This window comes from Nicotiana sylvestris, chromosome 3 (assembly GCF_000393655.2).
Source record: "Nicotiana sylvestris chromosome 3, ASM39365v2, whole genome shotgun sequence".
Classification (NCBI taxonomy): domain Eukaryota; kingdom Viridiplantae; phylum Streptophyta; class Magnoliopsida; order Solanales; family Solanaceae; genus Nicotiana; species Nicotiana sylvestris.
In genome coordinates this window covers 4,101,359-4,108,491 of record NC_091059.1, presented here as the reverse complement: position 1 = coordinate 4,108,491, position 7,133 = coordinate 4,101,359, and the positions used below count along the sequence as shown (strand labels likewise).

Sequence of the window (7,133 nt, the reverse complement as noted above, 5' to 3'; positions counted from 1 at the left end):
TTTCCGATTTTGCAAGCAAAAAACCTACGACCTAGGTTTAATTGGGTCCAAGAAGTATTCAACTTTGGAGAAACACCACACTTACAGATTCGAGCAGCAACGCAAGGTGACATTGACGAGTTCGTCGATTCCGAGAAGTTCGACATTAATAAACACGACAACAACAGAAATGAGAGGAAGAAGAGAAGAGAAGAAATTAATTGATACATAGAAGAGAACAGAAACGAGAGAAAGAAGAGAAGAGAAGAAAAGATTTGACAAGTATAGAAGAAGAATTGCTGGAGAAATCTGAGAAGAAGAGAAGAGAACAAATAGGTTTTTTAAGAATTGGGAAAGGGATTAGGGTTTAAATAATAATTGACTATCCATGTTACCGTTATGTGTCTAATTGGGAAAGGAAAAGTCACTTTTTGGAATCCTTCACGCGCCTAAATAGGTTTGAAGTCACGCTATATGCCACCAGCAAAAAACGTGTCTAATTGGTATGAGAATTGCCTAAGAAACGTGTCTAATTGAAAAGAGGTCTAGTTTAAGTGTCTAAGTGAAAGATCGTGCCAACTTTAGGTGTCTCCGTATGTATTACGCATATATATATATATATATATATATATATATATATATATATATATATATATATATATATATATATATGTAGGGAGGAAGGGCAAAGAGCACCTAAAGCATGCTGAATAAACAAAGGGAAACATCATCGAACCACAAAATAGGGAAAGCTGAAAATGGTGGAATATGATATATAATATTATGAAGAATTTGAAAATGGTGGAATATGATATATAATATCTGAAAATGGTCATCTAGCTATTTTTGGGCATTTTAGTAATCTAACCTTACTTTTTGGGCTTCATACTTATAATATAGTACGATAAATTAAAAGAGTTAAATAATAGAATATGCATGAATAATAAGGGGAGATAAATAGTGTACCAAATAAAATTGTCCCATTATGAAAAAAATGGGGAGGTTGGAGATGGCCTAAATCTATATCCCTATTTCCAAATCCATTTCCTATTTCCTAAATCCTAACAGAGAAGAAAGGAAAGAAAACTTAGCAGCGGCGAGCAGGTATGTTCAAGATCTCGCTTTTTATACTCGCCCTTTCGTCTCCACTAGATTTAACCTCCATTATACTATCCTATCAAATTTATTCCATTATTATATTATTTGTCCAAATTTACCCGTGTCATTAGCAAACTTGTAAAAATTATAGCCAACCCACAATGTCCTAAAAACTACCCATTTAGCCCTGAGTTTCCTTTACTTAGTTGCAGAGTAAAAGTAGCTGGTGTCAGTTACATGTTCAAGAACAAAGGTTTAAGCTTGGTCGAAGTAATATAGAAGGTTTTGCTGCGATTTTTCCTTGTTACCTTCTCAAAAAAAATCGTCCTTATATCTATATGCTAAATAGGTAAGTTAAGGCACGTTTTATGGCATGCTATGTGTTGTTATTTCTATGTTTTTTTTCTTGAGATGTGGCCTTTTCATGTTCATGCTAGATGTGTTTGATGAACAAGCTTTAATTTATGTTCTTTTCAAGGTGTTACAACAACTTAAGATGCCGCGTGGTGTTGACCCTCATATTGCTGAAAAGATAACAGAACTTGTCAACAAGCATAACATCCGACTGAATCTAAAATTGTTTCTCAAGGAGCTTGATGATAAGAATAAAAGAGAAATGTGGTATGCTATGAATGAAGAAGCCCAAGCATCACTTCTCAAGCAGTATAGGCAAAGGTACTTTAACGATTATTTTCTCTTGTTGCGTACTTTTGTTTTCTAATTGGTGTGCTTTTTCGGAGCAATGAGCATAGCTTTTCCTTGATTTCTACATACATAGTGTTTGCTCAGTGTTCCTACCCCGGGTAGGGGTAAGGTCTGCGTATACTCTACCCTCCCATCGGTCTCCACTAGTGTGATTTTACTGGATTGTTGTTGTTGTATAGTGTTAGCTTAGTACGTGTATAATAGTGTCCGTCACCATGAATTTTAACCACTCAATTTATTCATAAAATTGCCGAAGATAAAGTTTACAGCTCCTTAGGGATTAATTTATAGTCAAGTTTGAGGTTTTCAACTAAGAGTTTCTTTATTCAAGTCTCATAGGGAATAGAACTACACGCTTGGGCCAATGTCCGACTAAAGAAAATAAGAAAACAACATGATAGCTACCACGAAATATGAGTAGTGTCTTACTATATACTTCGGGAAGAGAGTCATCCTATCCATGTCCGCATATCTTGTATCATACTTCATCCTAAAACATGTAAAGTAAGACGAGGTTCTGGAGAGGGGCTCTTGAGGGTTGAGTACACTACCAAGATACTCAATAAGTATCATAAACTCTATGTAAGGCAAGTTAGATGAACTAGTATGCTAGATCTAATGTCCAAACGCCACACTACTACAACAGCTCTAATTGAAAGTCTTTCCATTAGTCTAATTATTTGGCATGTATATAGTGTATGTATAATGTATGTATGGTATTGTATGTATTTTAGGAAATGACAGCTTGTAGTGAAGCAGCAGTGGTCCACCATGGTTAGTTAGATGAAGCCCCGGTGGTCGACAACTTATTTCCCCTACATGTTTAGGACTCCATATTTGTTAGGACTAGGGTTTATGCTACTTGACTTGACTTGTGTATACACACTATTGTTATCTTGTATCTTGTCTTATTGAAATTGTGATGGTATTTACTTAGTAATGGAGTTACTCCAAAATGGAAAAACCTAACCCCAACCATTACTCCATTTCTACTCCAAAAAAGAATATTTCTTTTTATATTCTTCTCTCTTCTATATTATATTAGTATCTTTTATTTAAATTTTATTTTCTTATTTCCATTAAACAAATTCTATCTTTTTTCTTTTTTACATATTCATCCCATATAATTCATATTTCTTTCTTATACAACCATTTAAAATAAAATTATTTTATACCTGTGAGCACTTAGTTTTTGCCCTACATGAAAATAACTCCTAAAAATAAACTAAAAATGATTTTAAAGAGATTTTAGAAGTTTTTCTTTATTTAGTTGCGTTTCATGCATTTTTAATATTTTAAAATCATAGAAAAATGATAAAAAATGTCACGTTTTAATTTCATGTCATTTTAGGCCCAATTTGCATTTAGGAATTTAATTTCATCATTTAATTGCATTCATTAAACAAAAATCACAAAAAATTGCTACAATAGTCATGTCCACATTTTAGCTTTTAGTTTTAAATTAATTAGTGTTAAATTAGTAAAAATAAATAAGATTAACTTTACAAATTAATTTAAGCTAGAGCCTAATTTAGGATTTTATTTAGCTTGTTTAATTAATCAAAAGAAAAACAAAGAAGAGAAGTAGATGTGGTCTTTCAATTTCGTCTGGGCCAGCTTAACCCAAAAATCTCAAATTACCCAAGCTCAAAATATTGAGCCCATACTCATTCCCCATTTGACCTAACCTAATTCCTACCCCTATAAAATAATCCCTAATTCCTAAAATTAAAGAGGACCTAAGACCTAGAGGACCCCAGCCGTTTTACACCAAAAGGACTGGGGCATTTGAATCTATACCCGTTTTTTGTGTCACATTTTAACTTGTGTCCGCTTTGCAAAAATAATTGCAAGCATACCCGCTTTTTCGTATAACTTCAGCACGCGGGGTTGAAGTAGCAAAGGTAATCACGCAAAACGTCAGCATTTTAGTAGCCGGGCCTGAAGTTCAGCTCTAGAGCTGAAGTTTTTGTGTTGTAACGAGAACTAATCAGCGGCTTAAGAGGTATCTTTCGATTACTCTTACTTCTATTTTGTTTCTTGGTTGTGGTTAAATGAAAGTTTGTTAGGCTGAATCTTTGAATTCTAAAGTATATGCGATCATTTTCCAGTCTGTGTCTCTTATTGAAGTAAAAATTGAAGATTTGAATGAGTTCTGTTAGTTAATAAATGGGTTCACCTATTCTTGTATCAAATTGTGACGTTTGAGTAGGAAATATTACTACAAGTTTTTCCACATAAGTTAGTCCAACTCAGTGTTCTTTCTTTCAAGATTTAGCCTATGGATAAATTTTGCCTGTCAAACCTTTTGTTGGCTTCCATTTAAGCTTTAAGTATGATCTTCCTATCTTATTCTAGTTGTAGCAATCTAACGTTAAGCTACAGCAGCGTTGCGATGAGTTCAGTGTAGTTGCAAAAATTCCCCCTGCTTTAATCTTTATTTAGGTGTAATTTAAAGAATAGTAGGTCTCTTGAGATTCTTGGAATTATTTGGTGGAGTAATTTGTGAGCAAAATCGGCATATGATGCTATTGATTTTTGAAAACATATATGGAAATTAAAATTCAAAGAGGTCTAAACCGTTGGAGAACTAACAGAAGGAATAGGGTGAAGTTGGATATCCTTAAGTGACTCTTTGCATTTAGTTCATTTCATTTTGTGATTTCAACTTCCCACGATTCTTTCTTTCTTTGGGGTGATTTCAATGCTTATTTGTCTAGGTGTTTATTTTCATATTCGTCTAGTTACTAGCTTCATGAAATGACTGCGCCCGTTCAATTGTTTGCTTTGGATATTTGATCTGGGCCGTGGGAAGGGGAGAAGATCGAGTCCATAGTAATTTTATTTTGCTTCGCATGCTTTAGGATTGGACTCGATCTAAATATATATAGATGAAAAATTAAAAGAATTTGAGCATGAGTTGAATCTTCCTTTCACTTAGTTCTCTTTTATTTACCTTATTTTCTTCTATCATCCGCTAATAGCACGTTTAGGCCAACCACACGTGGGTAGGCAAACCTTTAGGACGTCTATCATCGTGATTGTGTACACGTTCGCGTGACATATTGAGTCCCATATGGATAAGCTTCTTCAGGAAGCTTATTTACAACGGAGTACTAAATGAACATCCATATATATTTATATCAATACGGACAATGTATATAATATATATTTATAACACTCCCCCTTGGATGTTCATTAAAAGATAATGTGCCTCATTAAAACCTTACTAGGAAAAACCCCGTGGAAAAAAATCCTAGTGAAGGAAAAAGAGTACACATATTTAGTAATACGCACGGCTAGGTGCCTCATTAAAACCTTATAAGGAAAACCCCGTGGAAAAAAAACCTTAGTAAGGAAAAAAGAGTGCATCGCGTATTTTACTCCCCTGATGAAAACCTTGTTTCAAATATTTAAGTCTCCGCATTCCAATCTTGTATGCCATCTTCTCAAAAAGTTGAGTTTGTAGAGAATATTATCCACCACTATTTCAGATCGATTTAAATTAATCTCATCAAATCAAGAAGCTGCTACAAGTCATTTCATTGAGTTCCTTTCAACTTGCATGCATCAGCTGCTTGTAGAAAACTTCAATGGAGTACTAAATGGATAATATTCTTCAGGAAGATTATCTACAGTGGAGTAATAAATGGACATCCACAATAATATGTTCATTACACTCCCCTTTGGATGTTCATTATTATGTGCCTCATTAAAACCTTATTAGGAAAAACCCGTGGGAAAAAATCCTAGTCAAGGAAAAAGAGTACACTAATAATATACATTGCAAGCTGCCTCATTAAAAACCTTACTAGGAAAAACCCAGTGGGAAAAAACCCGAGCAAGGGAAAAAGAGTACAGTGCAGAGACTTGGGTATATCTGGGCCAATGAGTTCATCATTCTCTTTTGGAGGTAAGAACAAATCCTTAATCCGTATAGGAGAAGAACTATTTCTTGCTAGTAAATTAACAGAAAATGCTATGTCAGGCTTTGTAGCATTAGCAAGATACATTAGTGCACCAATTACACTGAGATAGGGTACTTCGGGACCAAGGAGTTCCCCATCCTCTTCTGGAGGTTGAAACAAATCCTTATCCACTTTAAGTGATCGAACAACCATTGGTGTACTCAATGGGTGCGCTTTATCCATGTAAAAGCGTTTTAAGACTTTTGCTGTATAGGCAAATTTATGGATAAAGATCCCGTCTGCTAAATGTTCAATTTGCAGACCAAGACAAAGTTTTGTCTTCCCAAGATCTTTCATCTCAAATTCTTTCTTAAGATATTCAATTGCCTTTTGGAGCTCTTCTTGGGTTCCAATAAGATTTATGTCATCAACATAAACAACAAGTGTAACAAGTTCTGAAGCCATTTTTTATTTATTTATAAAATACATGGACAAATAACTTACGCAACCTTCTTCCAGCAAATATTCACTGAGGTGATTATACCACATGCGCCCAGGTTCCTTTAAACTATACAAAGACCTTTGTAATCTGATCGAGTACATTTTTCGAGACTTTGAACTATATGCTTCAGGCATTTTAAATCCTTCAGAGATCTTTATAGAGATTTAATCAAATGAGTCATATACGTTATGACTTGGATTTAAATAGCATGACATTTTCAGGTGTGTGGACTACAGGTCCGATCCTCACAATCGTTTATAATATTGTGCACTATATTGTATCAAATATATCGTCGACGATCATTTCATATCGGTTCGTAAGCGACATAACTTGTTTAGATCTCATCACTTTCTTTATTTTCAGGTACCCGAACTTCTTCTGGAGTTTCATGAAATGTTATATCGTGGGCTCTTCCAGAGCTCACTTTCTCCTTATTATGAACATTTTGATCATTAGCTCCTTACCATTTTTCAAGGATTGTTACCTTTGGAACCGATTGGTCTACCACGCTTCATGCGTACAGTAAACACTGTCCTTCAGGTATTTCAAGTTTTAATGGAGCATTTGCAGCTGAAATATGATATTTAATTTTGGATCAGCAAATGCTTCTGGCATTTTACTTGAATTATCTTCTAAGTGAGTATCACATTAATGATAATTCAATTCATATAACATATTTTTCAGCTGTTTATTCATCCCCCAAATGTTAGAAAAACTAACATATATCCCCAATCTTCTTTGAAAAATATATCTTTATGCATTGCGGTAGAGAAATTAATCATATACCACACATCAAAAGATAGTAAAAATATTTGATTTCTGATCCTAAACTAATTGTGAGGGGAGAACTTATCATATATTGTTGGTCTGATGCATACAAGTGCTGCTATATACAATTTAGAAAATCTTAGACCAACACATGAAGCTTTGTTCTCATAAGC

General features: G+C 34.2%; 1 long non-coding RNA gene across 1 annotated transcript; it reads left to right on the top strand.

The window, feature by feature from the left end:
* The first annotated feature begins 829 nt into the window (after positions 1 to 829).
* Positions 830 to 6,859, top strand: LOC138886839 (uncharacterized). Its single transcript, XR_011405753.1, has 3 exons — positions 830 to 1,083; positions 1,556 to 1,752; positions 6,556 to 6,859. It is a non-coding gene; the product is annotated as an uncharacterized lncRNA (long non-coding RNA).
* The last annotated feature ends 274 nt before the right edge of the window (positions 6,860 to 7,133 follow it).